The sequence below is a fragment of the Zingiber officinale genome, chromosome 6B (assembly GCF_018446385.1).
Source record: "Zingiber officinale cultivar Zhangliang chromosome 6B, Zo_v1.1, whole genome shotgun sequence".
NCBI classification, from domain to species: domain Eukaryota; kingdom Viridiplantae; phylum Streptophyta; class Magnoliopsida; order Zingiberales; family Zingiberaceae; genus Zingiber; species Zingiber officinale.
In genome coordinates this window covers 18,916,517-18,936,997 of record NC_055996.1, presented here as the reverse complement: position 1 = coordinate 18,936,997, position 20,481 = coordinate 18,916,517, and the positions used below count along the sequence as shown (strand labels likewise).

Here is a 20,481-nt window from a genome sequence, read left to right as displayed (position 1 = left end):
TTTTAACCACATATCATAACATAAAGCATGCATTCTTTTAAACACTTAGCATATCATCAAAGCATGCATATATTAACCACATATCACATTCTAAAGCATGCACATTTTTAAGCACTTAACATATCATCAAAGCATGCATATATTAACCACATATCACATTTTAAAGCATGCACATTTTTAAGCACTTAACATATCATCAAGCATGCATATATTAACCACATATCACATTTAAAGCATGCACATTTTTAAGCACTTAACATATCATCAAGCATGCATATATTAACCACATATCACATTTTAAAGCATGCACATTTTTAAGCACTTAACATATCATCAAGCATGCATATATTAACCACATATCACATTTTAAAGCATGCACATTTTTAAGCACTTAACATATCATCAAGGCATGCATTTTTAACCACATATCATATCATAAAACATGCATGTCTCTAAGCACGTATCATATCATAAAAGCATGCATATTTCTTAAGCACATATCATATCATGAAAGCATGCATATTTCTTAAGCACATATCATATCATGAAAGCATGCATATCTCATATCATAAGTCATAAATCACAAGCATACATATTAAGCATAAAGGTGTATCTTGTGAATATCCTATCATAGGAAACATGGTATCATATTTATCTTGGTTTTAAGCTTCCTAAACCCTTGTGGCCGAAACCCCTTTAGAGCTCAATTTAGGTTAAACACAACATCCAAGCATGTGGCACCTAAATTATCATCATAACATTTTCATAGGAAGCATTATAAACATGATTAACTTAATTTCTAAGTTCCTCAAGTCTCTAATTTCATATGGCCGAAACCTTAAGGTGTGAAAGAAGGTTCCATATGACATAAAAGCATGGACAACTTTAAATCATATTTATAACATTTTTACCAAGGAACAAGGTAAACACATTTGACACATTTGAATTAGTTCCTAAGTTCTTTAAGCCCTTAACATATGTCATGGCCGAAATTTAACAAGTTCTCATTAGGGCTACAAACAAGCATACAAGCATGTGAACTTGGACTAACATTATTTATAAATTCATACAAGGCATCATACAATAGTTATGGCCGAAACATACCCTAGCATCATTTTAGGTCATAAAACCACATATAGCAATTGAACCTTGTCTTTCTACTTATCATATTTCATGTAGAGTGACATGAGCATATTTAATTTAAGTCCTAGGGTTTCTAGGGCATCTATTCCTTCATGACCGAAACATGCAAGGGTTCATTTAGGTCATGGAAAAAAAATTATACAAGCATGTGAAACAATTAACACATTATCCTATTTTCATAAGAAGTACTTTTAACACATTTGGTTTCATTTCTAAGGCCTCTAGGTCTTTTAAACCCTACTTGGCCGAAACTCACAGAATATAAACTTGCTTCAAATAGCCTAAAAGCATGAGAATTTATACAAGTTTCATAGCATGTATAAAGACAAGTATAATGAGTATACATATGAATTGTGTCTTAGGCTTTCTAGGTTTCTTTTTCTCTTTTTCTTTTATTTTCTTCTCATGGCCGAAACCTACCATTCCTTAGCTAGGTTTTTAAGTGGCCTAAAGCATGAAAAACCTAAGTAAGTTTCATGGCAAAAGTTACTAAGAAACATATATACAAATTGGTTCATGAATAAGCTAGGACCCCTTGTGGTCATACATGTTATATGTCATGCAACTAATTTTTCTACACCCTAATTAAGCATGAGGGCATTAAACAACTTTCATATCTAAATAGTACAGAGGTCTTGAGCATATTAAAATTTTGTTTAAGCTTTTCTAAGCTATCCATCTCATCATGGCCGAAAAACCCTAAGAAGGAGTTCATGAAATTCTAGCAATATTCAAGCATACAAATCCTTTAAGATCTTTGTATTCTATCACATGAGCATGGTTATTTAAATTTAAAGGTCTTCCTAACCCTAAATCATTTCTTGGCCGAAACATATAAGAGGTTTTCTTTTAGATTCAAATATCTTTTAAGCAAGAAAACTAATACAAGATCCTTAATATTTCATAGGGAGAATCTTGTACTAATTTGGTAAAACAATAATTTCCCTAGCCTCCTTAAAATATTTTTGGCCGAAATTCTAGGGTTAAGTACCCCACTGATCAAGTATCATATAGGTATAAAAACATGAAGAAAAACCCTTCTACATAGCATAGAAAATCTATCATGAAATGAAGACTAGTTTTAAACATCACTAGATTTTGAAAGCTCTTCTTGGCCGAATTTTCTTAAACTTGTTTCTAGGTTTTAAAAATATTCATAAAATCCGAAAAGCACATAAAAGCCTTGTACCACAGGTGAGGGGAAGCTTACATCCTTTTCGCTTGTGGATCTAAGGTATGGTGAAGAAGAAGTAGTCTCTTCTTCTAGTTCCTTTCCCTTGATTCCCTTGCTAAGTCCTCCTTGTATCTTAGGTTTTCTTAGGGAAAAATTTGGCTTTGGGGCTGAAGATGGAGGAGAGGGGACTGTGGTTTCGGTGAGGGAGAGGATGAATGAGAGAAAATGAGAGAAAAATAGTTTTCTCTTTTCTTGCTCCCTTTTATGTTAAGGGGGAAGAGGTAGCAAACTTAGTTTTTGCTTTCCTTCTCCCTTAGCCCTTTTTTTCTATTTTATTTTTTTATTTTTATTTTTTTATTTATCCTCATCATTCATGGTGAAATAAGGGGGAATGAATCCCCTTAATCCCTCTTTAAACATTTCGGCAAAATCAAAGAGGAAGAGGGAGAGGAAGGGAGGAAGGCAAGTTGCCTTTCTCTTGCTCTTTTCTTATTTTCTTTTGGTTAGCTTTTACTCTTACCTTTATCATAAGTTTCCCTCCTTTGCTATCAATATCTTCTCTCTATCCCAATTGGTTTCTACTAATTAATTCTATGAATTATCATATAAGAGGTTCAAGGTTCAATCCTTGACCTCTCCCTATTTTTATTTCTTTTTATTTCCTTTTTGGTTCAACTCACTTCCTATTATTTTCTAAGGAAAAATCACACATTCATATATTTATCCTACAAGCTTAGTGGGTATTACATTCATGTCATGTTTAGTGAAGTTTTTCTTGCGTCTATTGAACATCTTCCTTACCATGTTCACTAGTTGCTCTTCTTCGTCTGATTCTGATTCGGGTTTAGTTTTTCTTCGAGTTTAGCTCCCTTTGAAGTGCCTACAAGAAAAGCAAATCCTTTCTTAACCTTTGGGCCATTAATTTATTCGTGCAACTCCAATTCACAAAATAGTTCGTCTAACTTTAATTTTGAGAGGTTCCTCGAAACCTTATAGGCATATACGATTGATGCCCTAATGAGTTTCAAGGGACCAAGTTCAGAGCGTACTCTTGGTGCAGTTTTGCACTAACGGTCTAACTCAGGTTTTGATGAATGACAAGTAAGTTAAGTTAGGTTTTGTTATGATCTAACCACTTGATTAAGTGTGTAGGAAATCCAGCTAGGTTAACGGGCCGACCGAATGACTGGTATGAAATTCAATTAGGTTGACGGGTGTTACGCACCGCAAGTGTACGGTTACGTTATCAGTAATAAAAGAATATCAAATCCACAAGGACTAGTTATAATCACTAAAGATGTCTCAAAAGCGAATTAGCTAAACAAATGATTAAAAGGGCATACAACTAAAGATTAGAAGTAAGGGTTAAATGTAGAAACTCAGTTTTGTAAAGGTTCTAAGAGTTTTAGTTTCTTTGTGATACTCATCAATGTAATACAATCTACCAATTCTTGTCCTCAATTGTAATGTATTTGTAAGAAGTTACTGGTTATTTCCTGCAGAAAACACTGATCAAGGACTAACATCTAAACCTTAAGCAATCAAAGAGTTATGATACCTATGAAGTCTGTTAGCGGGGCAACCCTATCACGACGCCCCTCGATCATACGACATAGAAGCACATCACTAATCAATTCACATCAAGATATAGAATTCAGCATATCAATCCGTCCTGCTTCTTTGTAGGTTCTTGCTTCACCCCTCTAGGTGATCCCCTAAATATCCGTTAGTGGGGCAGCTCTGTCACGACTCCCCTCAGTCATACAATTTAGAGAATTCCTCAACAAGATTTCACAAGAAATACAAACAACCAATCAAGAATGGTAATTAGGCACGAAACACAACAATTCACACAAGATTGATTGATACAAAACATAACAACATCCTTGAATCAAGAAAATGACAAATCCTTGAATCTTACACTAATTTACATCACAATTACACCCTCTATCCTAAAACAGAGAAATCTACTCCATAGAGTATAAGAAAAGAACCGAAGATGAAAAGATCCTAATCATTCCGATCCAAATCAAGATGATAGAATAGGAATGCTTATCTCAATACGACGAGTGATCTTCGGAACCAATCCAATGCTCCCGAAGTCGAATCTTGGACGGAAAACACCTCTCGAATGATAGGAACCGCACCCAACAATTGGTCTCCCCTGTTGGAGTGTATACTGAGAGCCTAAGCTTTGTAAACATTCATTATGAATAAAGAATCACATTTGGTCTAATTATCTACATTTGTTTGTAGTTGTTCATTTAATTTATATTGTAGATAACATAGTATGTGGTGTCACATACAGAATATGATGTTATCAGTACCTTATAAATTATAAACAGTAGCTCACGACCAGAATGGAAAGGAACAAACCATTAGAAGGTCGTAGTGTAATTAGGTATTAGTTTATCTTGACTATATAATTACACTAGTACACTCAGAGTGTATTGAGTAGGACCATTTGAGGTCGTTTCTTTTATACTGACTTTGTAAAGGAACAAAGACCTCAGTTGTTATGGAAGTGTGTGCTCTTAATCCTAATATAATAACAAGCACATATGTTTGATATTTATTTCTTTAATTTATCAATGGGTGAGATTTAGTTCGATGAATCAATAAACCCGATAAGTTGGGAAATGGTATCACTCATAGTGTGTGTTGTTGATTATAGAAGGAAACTGTCCTAGTGATGCTAGGTTGATAATGTCCTCAAGAGGAGCTCATAAAGATTGTCATGTTAAACCCTGCGGTGGACTTAGTCCGACATGATAATAAGGTTGAGTGGTACTACTCTTGGACTTAGATATTAATTAAATGAGTTGTCGGTAACTCACTTAATTAGTGGACATTCGATATCTTAAACAGGAGACTAACACACTCATAATAAGAAGGAGCCCAAAATGTAATTTGGGATTGGTGCGGTAGTTCAATGATAGTTCTCTAGTGGAATGAATTATCATTGATAAAATTAAGTTGTGTGTGGGCGAACATGGGATGCTTAATTTTATCGGAGACCAAAACCAATTCCTCCTCTCGGTCCCTATCGTAGCCTCTTATTTATAGAGTACTATACCCACATATACCCACCTTCTATACCCACCTAAAGGGGCCGGCCAAGCTAGCTTGGGAACCAAGCTAGGGCCGGCCTAAGCTTGTTAAGGTGGTCGGCCCTAGCTTGAACCCAAGCTAGTAGGGCCGGCCATAATTAAATTAAAAAGAAATTTAATTTTAGATTTTATTATTATGTGGAAGATATATTTTAAAGAGAATTAAAATTAAAATATCTCTCTTGTAAAAGTTTTACAAAAGATTAAAGAAAGAGATTAGATCTCTTTCCTTATTTGTAGATTGGAGAGTTTTTTTTATTTTCTCTTTAAAATTATTCACATGTTAATAAAATTAAAATTATAGATATTTCCTTTTATTAACCATGAAGAGATTTTTAAAGAGAAATTTTATTTTTTAAAATTTCTGGAAACAAATAAGGAAAGTTTTAATTGTTGATTAAAACTTGTCCAATTTGTTTCCTCTTGATGTGGCCGGCCATCATTGTTTAATTGGGGAAATATTATTTTATTTTTCTCAATTGAATCATGTCAAGGAAATTAAGGAAAATTTGTTGTAATTAAATTTCCTAATTTACCTAGGCCAAGGAATATAAAAGAAGGGGTGAGGGTGCCTTCACAAGACACAAGATCTATTATTCCTCTCCCTCTTTTGCTCCTTGGTGTGGCCGGCCATCATCTCCTTCTCTTCCTCTTGTGGTGGCCGAACCTCTCCCTCTCCCTTGGAGTTCTTGTGGTGGCCGGATACTACTCGGAGAAGAAGAAGAAGAAGGAGAGAAAGCTAGCATCTCTTGGAGCTTGGTTAGTATTTTGTTTTTCCTCCTTGGTGAAGTTTCCCTTTGTGGCCGAACCTTGCTTGGAGGAGAAGAAGGTGGTTGGTGGTTTCTCATCTTGGTAGATCGTTGCCCACACAACGTCCGAGGTTAGAAGAGGAATACGGTAGAAGATCAAGAGGTTTCTCTACAAGGTATAACTAGTAATTTCTATTTCCGCATCATGCTAGTTATTTATGGAAATAATACCAAATACAAGAGGCTTACGTTCTAGTATTTCAATATGGTTTTTCAAGTTGTGTTCTTTTGTTTCTTTCTTTTCCTTGTGATTTGATTGTTCTCTTTGGTTAACCTAAAGTTATTTTAGGAAATTAAATATTAGCTTTCTATTAAAGGTTTTGTCTAGTCGGTGGTGGTTGCTCCCATATCCAAGAAGGCCATGTGCCTCGCCACGTCAGTACTGGGAACCTTTTATGGAAATTGATATTTAATGGAATTAATAACTTAAGGAGACTTGGGTCGAACGTGTTAAGTTCCGCAGGAGATCCAAGTCAAAACCTAAAAGAATAAATAGATTAAGTTTTGGATCAAACGTGTTAAGTTCCGCAGGAGATCCAAAATTTAATTTAAAAGAACACATGGTAGCTAGGAAAAGGTTCAGACCTTTGTACAAAATTTTTGTACAGTGGAACCTATAGGCTTTCCGAGTAGCAACCAACATCCCCAAAGGGAGAGCCTCCCCCTTTCAAAGAGGAAGAAGCCCTATATATAGAAGAGGGCATTTGGATGCCACACGACCCAGGGCACGCCTGTGTGAATCTCACACGGCCCTGCCAGTCCCCTTCTCGGCTATGGTCACATGGTCGTGTGACCCTCACATGGTCGTGTGACCTTCACATGGCCGTGTGACCCTCACACGGTCGTGCCAAGCTTCATCCCTGGTTGGCATGCACGGCCGTGCAGATCCACACGGCCTGGCCAGCCTTTGTCTCTGGAAGTGTCACACGACCGTGTGGCACACATAGTCATGTCATTCTTTGTCTTTGGAAAGGCTACGCGGTTGCGTAACCATACACGGTCGTGTTCTGACTGGCTTCAAAAGTGACACGGCCATGTGGCTCTCACATGGCCATGTCCTTCTCCTTTGCTGCTAAGGCTACACGACCCTCTTACCCTCACACGACTAAGGTCACTCCCCTTTGTATGGTCGTGTGGCAGTCACACCTGGTGTCATCTTTCCTTCGTCTAGTTGTAGAATCGCCACGAACATTAATTCTTCTCAAAATTCGACTCCTGAAAACAGAAAACGCACAAGAGCACATCTTTGAACAAATAAAAGTATTTATGCCAAAAGTGAAGTAAGGAGCATGAAAGTGCATATATAAAGCATGTATAAAATATAAGAATGTGAGTCAAAACATGCTAAACAAGTGTATAAAATCTACGCACATCACACCCCTAGACTTAAACTTTTGCTTATCCTCAAGCAAAATGTCGCAATCAAGATTCATGTACTCAATAATGCATCATAATCCTTAATACACTTTCCTAACTCTATCTACAAGTTTCAATGATGAGCATGATCATAGAAATAACCCAAGTATGGCTTAAGCATAAGTCTCTAGTGCATAGTACAAAAAGGCAACTCAAACCCTTCAAGTTTCAATCTTTGTCCTAGTCAAGTCAGCATCCAATTGAGTTCCTAATGTTTCCGGTGATAGACACACTTTGTTCATATTTCTCAATTAACCCAAGGTCTCAAAGGTGTGCTTGATATCAAGAGAACCATAGCAGTCATTTCCCCAATAACCTAACTCGGTCTCAAAGGGATGACTTGCTAGTTTCCACTCACGACAATTATTTTTTATATCCCTTTTTCAACACTTTTTTTTTCACTTTTTCATTCACTTTTTTTTCATTCATTAAGTGATTGCATTGTGCAACACTTAAACACATTCATAGACACATAAGTTGGGATATTTTGATTTTTTCCAAATGAGCTTACAAGATTTGAGCCTCATCCAGTAACCAAAATGAAGTTTGAGAAATTACCATGGAAACTAAGTACTAAACAAATAGGATGAATCATGACTATTTCAATGATATCAACTATTCAAGTTCAAGTAAAGTGAAGTGAAGGTAAGATCCTTAAGGTTAAGCCAAAACTCAAACTTATTTGCATATGATACTTAGCTCACATCATGCTACTCAAGATAGAGAAAAGAGGTACGCTAAACATACTAGCATCATTTACAATATCATGAATCAAGATAAAGAATGTGTTAACAATTTTGCTTTTGGCCAAGTAAGCATAAAAGTGAGGATTGATGTTTCTTCAATAGGGATGCCACAAAACTTTTCAAAAGGCAGTCAAATGATTATCAAAAACAATCCAAACAAAGGAAAACAAATGCAAAACTAAAAACTGAAAGTGCAGAAAATTGAAAGAAAAAAATGCAAAAAAATTTAGGTTACAAACCCCCCCCCAGACTTAAACTTTTCATCGTCCCGATAAAATCAATATGGTGGAGGAGGTGGACGAGGGAAAGGAGGCCTATGTGGAAGTCCAATAGGAAAGCTAAGAAAACCTGGAGTCTCACTCAGGATCCTATGATACTTATAGATGGCATCTACTTGTTGACTAGTAATACTCATGCACTGCATAAATTCTCTCATTCTAGCTTGATCAATATCATAGTCCTGAACAAATTCGACAACTTGACCTTGAAAATTCCTCGTGAACTAAAAATGATTTTGTACTTCTCTAAACTGGTCATTTGATAAAGAAAAGCGACCCTCCAACATTGCTTGTTGGGCATCTTGCTTCTCATGAAGCGAGTCTAGAGATGCACGAAAATCAGAAAAATCAAATCTGGAATTACCCGTACCATAGGTAGAAGAGTGTCTAGCAGGTTTCGAATGTTTGGAAGGCTGCGGATATCCAAATGACAAGGGCTTAAGGTGGGCTCTGTGTCTCCGGATATGGAAGGAACATTCTCAGGATCTCTATCAGTGATTATCCAATTAGCAAGGTTGTGGATAGAGGTGCGCTCAGGATAAGGAAGAGGTAATGGAAAATCGTTCTTCCTAGGAAAGGCAAAATCATTCTCATCCCGACAAATCATTTTCATGGCAAGACATGTATCAATATCAATCATGTCATTGCCATGAATGGCCTCCAACCCATCTAGATCAAGATTCAAACTTATGGCTATTTGAGTAATCAAACCACCAAAAACAGTCGATCCCGAGGATGCCTTTCCAGCTCTCACCAAGGTTTACAAAAAATGGAAATCAGAATCAAAGTCAACCTTATGTAACATAGCCCACAAAGCATAAAGTTCTACTTTCTTTATAACTCCATCACTTTCCCCTATACCAAAAATAGTTTTACTCATGACACGATGTAAATATCTAAAAATGGGATTTTGCATATGAGAAGCTTTAGCTCTAGAGGGCTCATAGGGTTGATCTAATCCAGTAACCAAATTCCAAAAATGATTCCAATTAAATCTTGAGTCAAACCTGCGAGAGTTACCAGTAGATAATCCAAAACAATTATTGAAATCACTAAATGTCCACTGAAACTCTTGATTCATTAGTCTAAAAGTAATCTTGCCAACAAAATCATCTTCATTAGAAAAGTGAACATCTAGTGAACTCAAAAAATCCAGTATAATTCGAGGATATGTAGGTAGATGTGTGTACATGATATCATTCCAATCAAGAGACCCAATCATCCAATCTATATCATCCCTAATTCCTAACATGTCTAAAACAGTTGGGTCCATATAATGTGTACACATAATCTTTCTATTGATAAGAATTTCAAATCTAGACTTATTATCTTTATTTCTAAAAATAATATTGAATTCATTGTCGTTACCTTCGTCGCGTGCAATCCTCTTTCCTTTGCCCTTTGTCAGTTGCTTTCCTTTTTCTTTGGTTGGCTCCCTTCCTCCGCTTGATCCACTGCTTCCTTTGTGAAGTCTCCTCAAAATATTGGGCATGTTGTCAAGCTTGAGTAAGGAAAGGTGCTATTTTGTTGGAGAAGTAAGCTCTTGAAAGAATAGATCTTGAAAGACAAGATCTTTGGGACTAGGAGTTGTAGATCTTGAAGATAGGAGAGGCGAGAAGCCTTGTTAAGATCTAGATCTTGAGAAGTTTGTGGAGAGAAATGAGTTTGTGATCTAGATCTGAGAGGATTGGAGGAGAAGTTGAAGAAGAGAAGAGTTTGGGAGAGAGGAGTGACTTAAGGATGGGGGGTTATGTGTGTCGACATGACCTAGGTATGGTCGTGCCTTCCAAACATGCCAAGGCAGATCACTCCACACGGGTCGTGTAGATCTACACGACCCCGACCTTCTCCTTCTCGAGTTAGTCCACACGGTCGTGCCAATTTGCACGGCCACACAAATCTCCTTCACGACCTTGTTCACACGGCCATGTCTAGGACACGGCTTTATTCTTCCTCTTCTCGGGTAATTTTGCACGGTCGTGTGTGACACACGGGTAGTGCAGATTTCTTCTCTGGATTTGTATACGGTCGTGTGTGGGACACGACCGAGCGCATCTCCTCTTCTGGAATCATCACACGGTCGTGTGTGGTACACGACCGAGTAGTTCTTCTTCTCGGGTAGGTTCACACAGCCCATGCAAGTCACATGGCCATGTGCCTATTCTTCTCTGTAAGCTTTACACAGCCGTGTCTGGTACACGATCGAACTCTATTTTGCTCTATAAAGATGGTTTTACTTCTTCCCGACTTTTCCAATGCTACCATGCCCATGAAGTAGTCATGGACAGCTCATGGAAGCAAGATTACAACTAGAAAACAAAAGTAATAACAAATTTAAAAGTACTGGAAAAAGAAAAACTTAAACTGGAAAATACTAAAGAACCCTTGGGTTGCCTCCCAAGAAGCGCTTGTTTAAGGTCTTTAGCTCAACCGATCTTTTTAGTCCTTTTCTCTTTTCCTTGCCCTAGGAGGGCAGATGTATTTTTCATTGTTATTAGGAAGCCTCCTCCCAATTTCACTCGCCGGATCATGTTCCTCATCCGGTGGCCTCCCATGAGGATGGAAATTCCAATCCTCAAGCTCATAAGTGTCCGCCCCGCTGCAAACACTTAATAGAAAAGAAGAAACATGGTTAGAAGAGTTAGACAAATCATACTCCGACCTTTCCTTACCAATTACCAATGAAAGTTTATGGTTTTTAACATCAATTATTGCTCCAGCTGTTGCAAGGAAAAGTCTTCCTAATATGATCGGAATCTTCGGATCCTCTACCATGTCCAGTACTACAAAATCTGTGGGAATTATATTCCCACCAACCTTTATCGGCACATCCTCAATAATTCCCATTGGATACCTGCACGAATGATCAGCTAATTGTAGTGTCATGGTAGTAAGTTTTAAGTTTTTGAGACCCAATTTATTACAGATTGAATATTGAATGAGGTTAACACTTTTCCCCAAATCACAAAAGGCTTTTTCTATGAACTCAGATCCTATATTGTAGGGGATGTAAAAGCTTCCTGGATCTTTAAGCTTTAGGAAAATGTTCTTCTCAAATAAAGCACTGCATTCCTCAGTAAGTGTTATGGTCTCAATGTCTCCCCTTCTTCTTTTGTTTGACATGATGTCTTTCAAGAATTTGGCAAACTTAGGCATTTGTAAAATTGCATCAATTAAGGGAACTTCAACACAAATTTCTTTAACTTTTTCCAAAAATCTACCAAACTCTTTGTCTTTTTTCAGCATCACTAATCTTTGAGGAAAAGGGATTACTTAACTTTGTGGGTTTAGTGGAAGAGTCTCTTCAACCTTAATGGTACTCTCCTCATCTTCTTGCATTTGAGTGGATTTGGGTGCTGGAGGAGAGAGCTCTTTTTCAGCTTTCATCCCTTTTGGAGTAGTCACTTGAGGATCCCCCAAGGTCCGTCCGCTCCTAAGCTCAATTAGATTGCAATGATCTATTGGATTAACATCAGATTTTCTAGGAAATTGTCCTGGTGCTCTTGAAGATGATGAAGCTAATTGGACAATTTGGCTATTTTGAATCTTTTGATGTTTTTTGGAATTATCCATTCTCTGAGTTAGTTTCAAAATATCTTTCTTCATTTCATTTTGATTGGAGATAATTTCCTTAAGCATCTTCTCAATTTTTGAAAACTGATAGCTTTGAGAAGATTGTTATTGTTGCTGAAAATTTTGTTGCCTCGACTGGAAATTTTGTTTTGTCACCATGGATGATCCTTGTTCTTGATTGTTTCTATAAGAAAAATTAGGATGATTCTTCCACCCAGGGTTGTATGTGTTGGAATATGGATTGTTCTGTCGTTGATTAAAACCCATGACAGCGTCACATTGCTCTAATTGATTTATTTGTGCAGAAATAGCTCCCAAAGGACATGAGTCTTGAGAATGATCAGAACTTCCACATGTTTCACAACAGCATACTATAGAATTCACTGTATTAGTGCTAGTCCCCATATTTTCTAGTTTCTTTGTAAGAGCATCCAGCTTTGCAGTCATTAAGGTAATGCATCTACATCAAATTTTCTTGATGTTTTTGTTGGGTTTGTAAAGGAATAGCCTCCACTTCTCTCCGTTACCCATTGATGATGGTTTTGTGCTACACTTTCAATGATTTCTTCGGCCTCATCTAAGTTTTTATTCATAAGTGTCCCTCCAGTAGTTGCATCTAGGGACACCTTAGTATGGTAATTGATACTGTTATAAAATGTGTGCAACACTAACCATTTCTCCAATCCATGATGTGGCCATTGTCTGAGCATATTATTGTATCTATCCCATGCTTCAAATAAAGATTCGGAGTCGAATTTTCTGAAGTTTGCAATAAGATTTCTTATATGAGCTGTTTTGCTTGGGGGATAGAACTTATCTAAGAATTGTTGCTCACATTGCTCCCAAGTGGTAATGCTATTAGGAGGTAAAGAATTCAACCATTGTTTAGCTCTATCTCGTAAAGAAACCCCAAACAGTAATAATCTAATAGCTTCAGAAGGAGCATCATTCATTTTCATAGTACCGTAGATTTCATAAAAGACTTCTAAATGTTGATTAGGATCTTCATGCGGTCCACCTCCAAATTGATTTTGCTGAACCATGTTGATTATTGCAGGCTTGATCTTGAAGTTATTTGCTTCTACAGAGGGTCTAGTAATGCTTGAGCGGAACCCTCTAGCATAAGGTGCTGCATAATCCTTAATGTTGGTTGCTACTCGGAAAGCCTAACGGTTCCACTGTACAAAAATTTTGTACAAAGGTCTGAACCTTTTCCTAGCTACCATGTGTTCTTTTAAATTAAACTTGGATCGCCTGCGGAACTTTACACGTTTGATCCTAAGTTTAACTTATTTGTTCTTTTAGGTTTAGACTTGGATCTCCTGCGGAACTTAACACGTTTGATCCAAATCACCTAGGTTACGAAGACAATTAAATATCTATTTCCAAAATTGGCTTCCAGTACTGACGTGGCGAAGCACATGGCCTTCTTGGATATGGGAACAACCACCACCGACTAGACAAAGCCTTTTAAGGAAAGCTAATATTTAATTTCCTTAAATAACTCTAGGTTAACCAAAAAGAACAATCGAAACACAAGTTCGAAAAGAAAACAAAAGAATACAACATCGAAAACTAATTTGAAACCTAGAATCGCATGCCTCTTGTATTTGGTATTTTTACATGGAGATAAAACTAACATGAAGCGGAAAACTATATTAGTTATACCTTACTTAGTAGATAATGACCTCTTGATCTTCTACCGTATTCCTCTTCTAATCTCGGACGTTGTGTGGGCAACGATCTTCCGAGACGAGAACCACCAAGGCACCTTCTTCTTCTTTGCAAGGTTCGGCCACCACATGACTCCAAGAAAGGATGAGGTTCGGCCACCACCATCAAGCTCCAAGGGATGCAAGAGCGAAACCTCCTTTTTCTCCTTTTCTCCAAGCTAGATCCGGCCACCACAAGGACTCCAAAAGAACAAGATGGTTCGGCCACAAGAAGGAGAAGAGAGAAGAGGAAGAGGTCGGCCACCAAGGAAGAGAGGGAGGAAAAGAATAATAGAGTTGTTTACCATGAAGGCACCTCTACCCCCTCTTTTATAATCCTTGATCTTGGCAAATAAGGAAATTTAAATAAAAACTTCCTTAATTCTTTTTCCATGAAAAGGAAAATTTTATTTAATTAAAAATAATTTTTCTTTTCATTATAACGGCCACTTACTTCCCCAAATCAAGGAGAGTTTTAATTAAACAAGAATTAAAACTTCCTAATTTGTTTCCAGAAATTTATAAAAATTTCTCCAATAATTTTTATCCCTTCATGATTGGTTTATAAAAAGGAAATTTAATAAATTAAAATCTTTCTTTTAAACATGTGGATAAAAAGAAAGTTATCTCTAAAAATTAAAATCTCTTTTAATCTACAAATAAGGAAAGATATCAAATCTTTTCTTAATCTTTTGTAGAAACTTATAAAAGAGAATATTTAATTTTTAAACTCTCTTTTAAATCATGAACATGGTTAAAAGGAAAGTTTTCTTAAATTTTAAAATCTACCTTTTAATCAACAAATAAGGAAATATTTTAAATTTTAAACTCTCTTTTAAACATGTAGATGATTTACAAATAAAGAAAGTTTTAACCAAAAATTAAAATCATCCTTTTAATCTACAAATAAGGAAAGAGATTAATCTCTTCTCTTAATCTTTTGTAGAAAGCTATAAAAGGAAATTTTTAATTTTTTAAACTCTCTTTTAAAAACATGATATCCACATGATATCATAAGAAATAATTTTAATAAAAATCCTTTTTAATATTCTAGTGGCCGGCCACCTAAGCTTGGGACCTAAACTTTGGCCGGCCACCAACTTGGCTCATCCACTTGGTCTTGGCCGGCCCTAGCTTGGGTTCCAAGCTAGCTTGGCCGGCCCCATTGGATGGATAAGAAGGTGGGTATGTGGTGGGTATAAATCTCTATATACAAGAGGCTACGATAGGGACCGAGAGGAGGAATTGTTTTTGGTCTCCCGATGAAATTAAGCATCCCGTGTTCGCTCCGAACACACAACTTAATTTCATCAATAATAATTCATTCCACTAAAGAACTATTATTGAACTACCGCACCAATCCCAAATTATATTTTGGGCTCCTTCTTATTATGAGTGTGTCAGTCTCCCTGTGTTTAAGATGTCGAATGTCCATTAATTAAATGAGTTACTGACAACTCACTTAATTAATATCTTAGTCCAAGAGTAGTACCACTCAACCTCATCGTCATGTCGGACTAAGTCCACCTGTAGGGTTTAACATGACAATCCTTATGAGCTCCTCTTGGGGACATTCTTAACCTAGATTACTAGGACACAGTTTCCTTCTATAATCAACAACACACACTATATGTGATATCATTTCCCAACTTATCGGGCTTATTGATTTATCGAACTAAATCTCACCCATTGATAAATTAAAGAAATAAATATCAAATATATGTGCTTATTATTATATTAGGATTAAGAGCACACACTTCCATAATAACTGAGGTCTTTGTTCCTTTATAAAGTCAGTATAAAAGAAACGACCTCTAATGGTCCTACTCAATACACTCTAAGTGTATTAGTGTAATTATATAGTTAAGATAAACTAATACTTAATTACACTACGACCTTCCAATGGTTTGTTCCTTTCCATCTTGGTCGTGAGCTACTGTTTATAATTTATAAGGTACTGATAACATGATCCTCTGTGTGTGACACCACACACCATGTTATCTACAATATAAATTAATTGAACAACTACATTTATCATAAATGTAGACATTTGACCAATGTGATTCTTATTTCTAGATAAATGTTTATACCAAAAGTTAGGCTTTTAGTATACATCCTAACACTTAAGTGGTCTATTTGTCATATTTGATTGTTCTTGCTCTTCTTGATGTCTTTGCAAGATTTTCCTTCTATAAAATGTTCTATCAATCTCAGGATCAAGAGGAAATAATTCTCCTGCAAGATTAGATCTTCGCATACAAGAACAAGATTAAAGAATTTACTTTCAAGAAAAGAATGCAAAGAATTTGATTTACAAAAAGGATTACAGAATAACAAATGTAAAGAAAGAATGTAATAAAAGAATGCAAAACAGAATTGAAAAAAAAAACTAGTTACAATTTAGATGTAAGAAAAGAAAAGAAAAGTTTAGTCTAACTCAAATGATAATCTCTAATATTATAGACGCAGTCCCCAGCAACGGCGCCAAAAACTTGTTACGCACCGCAAGTATATGGTTACGTCGTCAGTAATAAAAGAATATCGAATCCACAGGGACTGGTTATAATCACTAAAGATGTCTCAAAAGCGAATTAGCTAAACAAATGATTAAAAGGGCATACAACTAAAGATTAGAAGTAAGGGTTAAATGCAGAAACTCAGTTTTGTAAAGGTTCTAAGAGTTTTGGTTTCTTTGTGATATTCATCAATGTAATACAATCTACCAATTCTTGTCCTCAATTGTAATGTATTTGTAAGAAGTTACTGGTTATTTCCTGCAGAAAACACTGATCAAGGACTAACATCTAAACCTTAAGCAATCAAAGAGTTATGATACCTATGAAGTCTGTTAGCGGGGCAACCCTATCACGACGCCCCTCGATCATACGACATAGAAGCACATCACTAATCAATTCACATCAAGATATAGAATTCAGCATATCAATCCGTCCTGCTTCTTTGTAGGTTCTTGCTTCACCCCTCTAGGTGATCCCCTAAATATCCGTTAGCGGGGCAGCTCTGTCACAACTCCCCTCAGTCATACAATTTAGAGAATTCCTCAACAAGATTTCACAAGAAATACAAACAACCAATCAAGAATGGTAATTAGGCACGAAACACAACAATTCACACAAGATTGATTGATACAAAACATAACAACATCCTTGAATCAAGAAAATGACAAATCCTTGAATCTTACACTAATTTACATCACAATTACTCCCTCTATCCTAAAACAGAGAAATCTACTCCATAGAGTATAAGAAAAGAACCGAAGATGAAAAGATCCTAATCATTCCGATCCAAATCAAGATGATAGAATAGGAATGCTTATCTCAATACGACGAGTGATCTTCGGAACCAATCCAATGCTCCCGAAGTCGAATCTTGGACGGAAAATACCTCTCGAATGATAGGAACCGCACCCAATAATTGGTCTCCCCAAAGGGAGAGCCTCCCCCTTTCAAAGAGGAAGAAGCCCTATATATAGAAGAGGGCATTTGGGCGTCACACGACCCAGGGCACGACCGTGTGAATCTCACACGGCCCTGTCAGCCCCCTTCTCAGCTATGGTCAAACGACCGTGTGACCCTCACACGGCCGTGCTAAGCTTCATCCCTAGTTGGCATGCACGGCCGTGCAGATCCACACGACCTGGCCAGCCTTTGTCTCTGGAAGTGTCACACGACCGTGTGGCACACACGACCATGCCATTCTTTGTCTCTGGAAAGGCTACATGGCGACGTAACCATACACGGCCGTGTTCTGACTGGCTTCAAAAGTGACACGGCCGTGTGGCTCTCACACAACCATGTCCTTCTCCTTTGCTGCTGAGGTTGCACAACCCTCTTACCCTCACACGACCAAGGTCACTCCCCTTTGTATGGCCGTGTGGCAGTCACACCTGGTGTCATCTTTCCTTCATCTAGTTGTAGAATCAGCCATGAACATTAATTCTTCTCCAAATTCGACTCCTGAATACAGAAAATGCACAAGAGCAGATCTCCGAACAAAGAAAAATATTTATGCCAAAAGTGAAGTAAGGAGCATGAAAGTGCATAGATAAAGCATGTATAAAATATAAGAATGTGCGTCAAAATATGCTAAACAAGTGTATAAAATCTACGCACATCAACGAGCTGACTAGATAGCTGGTACGAAGTCCAGATAGGTCGACGGGCTGATCGGATATCTAGCAAGAAGTCCAGCTAGGTCAACGGGCCAACCAGATAGCTGGCATGAAGTCCAGACAGGTCGATGGGCTGACCGAATGTCTACAAACTGGTAAGTTAAGGTAAGTCACTTGAGGAGAGTGACCAAGTGAGGACGCATCCCGGTTGAAGGGACAGTAGCCGTCGGTCTAGTTTAGGTCCATTTGGGATCCCTAAGCTGAGACCTTGACTAGTTCATGATCCTGGGAGAACAAGAACTAATTAATACTGCTCATTATTATTGTACTAACATTTATCTTGTAGGTTATTATTTTATTTATTGGACTAATATTATTTTGTAGGACAAAGGAGCGTATTTACCTTCGGATGAACAATGTCCAAAGGCGCCTTCAAGCTTGATAGAAGGCGTCTTCGTATTGTTCATAGAAGGCGCCTTCCATGGCTATGGAAGACACCTTCCACAGGATAAATTTTGGTTAAAGTCTGGATAAGTGTCGGGTTGTTAAGGATCAAACTTGCCTCATTGGAGACACCTTCCATGCCTTTTATAAGGTTGTCTTGAGAAGACATTAAAACATGACACCGATACAAGATACTGCGCATCCGATTGAACTTTTGATTACTCTAGGCTTCTGCTACGACTCTGTTGTGAAGCTGTTACGCCCGACAACTGTTCTGAGAACTTCCAATCGTGGCTGGAAGCCAACACCGACACATGAGTTTCCCTACTTCTATCTCTAAAGTGTAGGTAACTTTTTACTTGTATACTTGATTACTACAAAAGGACAAGTGCAGTGTGCTGCACTTGTTCTAACTTTCTTTGTACTCGATTTCTTCTTTCGGAGGTACCAGAAGAGGCCTTAGTGGATTATCCGTCGATAGGTCTATGGGACCTTAGTCTTGGAGTAGGAGTCACCGAAGGCTCCAAACTAAGTAAACCACTTACATCTTCTGGTGTTGGCTTTTTCATTTTAATTTTCCGTTGCGTTATTTACTCTGAGTTCTTAAAACTGAAAAGAAAAGTTTTGAAAATCACGTGATTCACCCCCTCTCACGTGTGATCGATCCAACACGTACCTGAAACATTGTGATTCTCGAGTTGATGTCTGATCATGTGTAGGTCGTTGAGGATATCCTTAGGGTTGTAAACAAGCCGAGCCGAGCCAAGTTTTGGGGTGTTCAAACTTGTTTGATAAGGTAATCGAGTTGAGCCTAGCCAAGTCGAACTTAAAATAAACCAAGCTTTTGAAATGATTGTTCAAGCTTAGCTTGGTTAATTTTTTATGAGCTTGAGCTTATTTGAAGTTTGACTTGAGCTTGGTTCGTTTAGATATTATCGAGCTCTCAATTCAAGTTTGGGTTGAGCTTGGTTCATTTAGATGTTATCAAGCTCTCATTCAAGCTTGTTTAAAATTTTTAGTTGTTTGATTAGTTATTGAATTTGATAATTTAAATTTATTTTATTTTATTATTTATTTAGCATATTAAAAAGAGTTTTACTAATGAATATAGTTTGTGAATATTATTCATGAATGTTGCTCATGAACATTGTTCATGAACGTTATTCATGAATATTGTTCATGAATGTTATTCATGAATATTGTTCACGAACTTTGTTCATGAACGTTAATGAGCTGAACACATATGTGTTCAAGCTTGTTTGTTTAGCTTAACAAGCTATTCAAGCTTGTTTGTGTAATTAATCTTGTGTATATTAAACAAAAATAAATAAGTTCTTACCAAGCCGAATATCAAGTTTGTTCATGAACGCTTGGTTCATTTATAGTCCTAGATATCCTTGATCCTCGTGTGTAGTTGGCTTACGATTTCTTCATCTTGTATTTTAATATTAAGTAAATAATTCAATAATATATCATACTTTGTTACCCTTGAGTCAGTAGTTCCTTGATGTAGTTCGATGAGCTTGTCTCATAGCTCCTTTGCATTCTCGTGCGAGCCAACTTGGTTGAGTTCTTCTTTTATGAGTCCGCATTGGATCATGTTTAACGCTTTTGAGTCGATCTGGGCTTTCTTCTTATCTTCTAAACTCCATCTTTCAGGATCGAGTGGTACTTTTGTTATTTCATCTATTGGCACCCGGTACCCTCGTCGGATGGTGAACCATTGCTCGATATCCATTTTCAAGTAAACTTCTATCCTCTTCTTCAAATATGGAAAATTATTTCCATTGCAGAGAGAAGGACGAGCGGTGTTGAATCCCTTAAGTTGGACCATTGATCACTGAAAATAGACAATTAGAAGGAGGTACCAAGACTTGGTCTTGGATTAGTAGTACTTGAGAAAAATAGGTCGACGACTTGAGTGGTGTTGCACCAATTTCAAGTAAA

General features: G+C 37.1%; 1 non-coding gene across 1 annotated transcript; it reads left to right on the top strand.

The window, feature by feature from the left end:
• Positions 1-12,930: 12,930 nt before the first annotated feature.
• LOC121993420 lies at positions 12,931-13,041 on the top strand. The gene has a single exon (XR_006115269.1). It is a non-coding gene; the product is annotated as a small nucleolar RNA R71 (small nucleolar RNA).
• Positions 13,042-20,481: the final 7,440 nt, after the last annotated feature.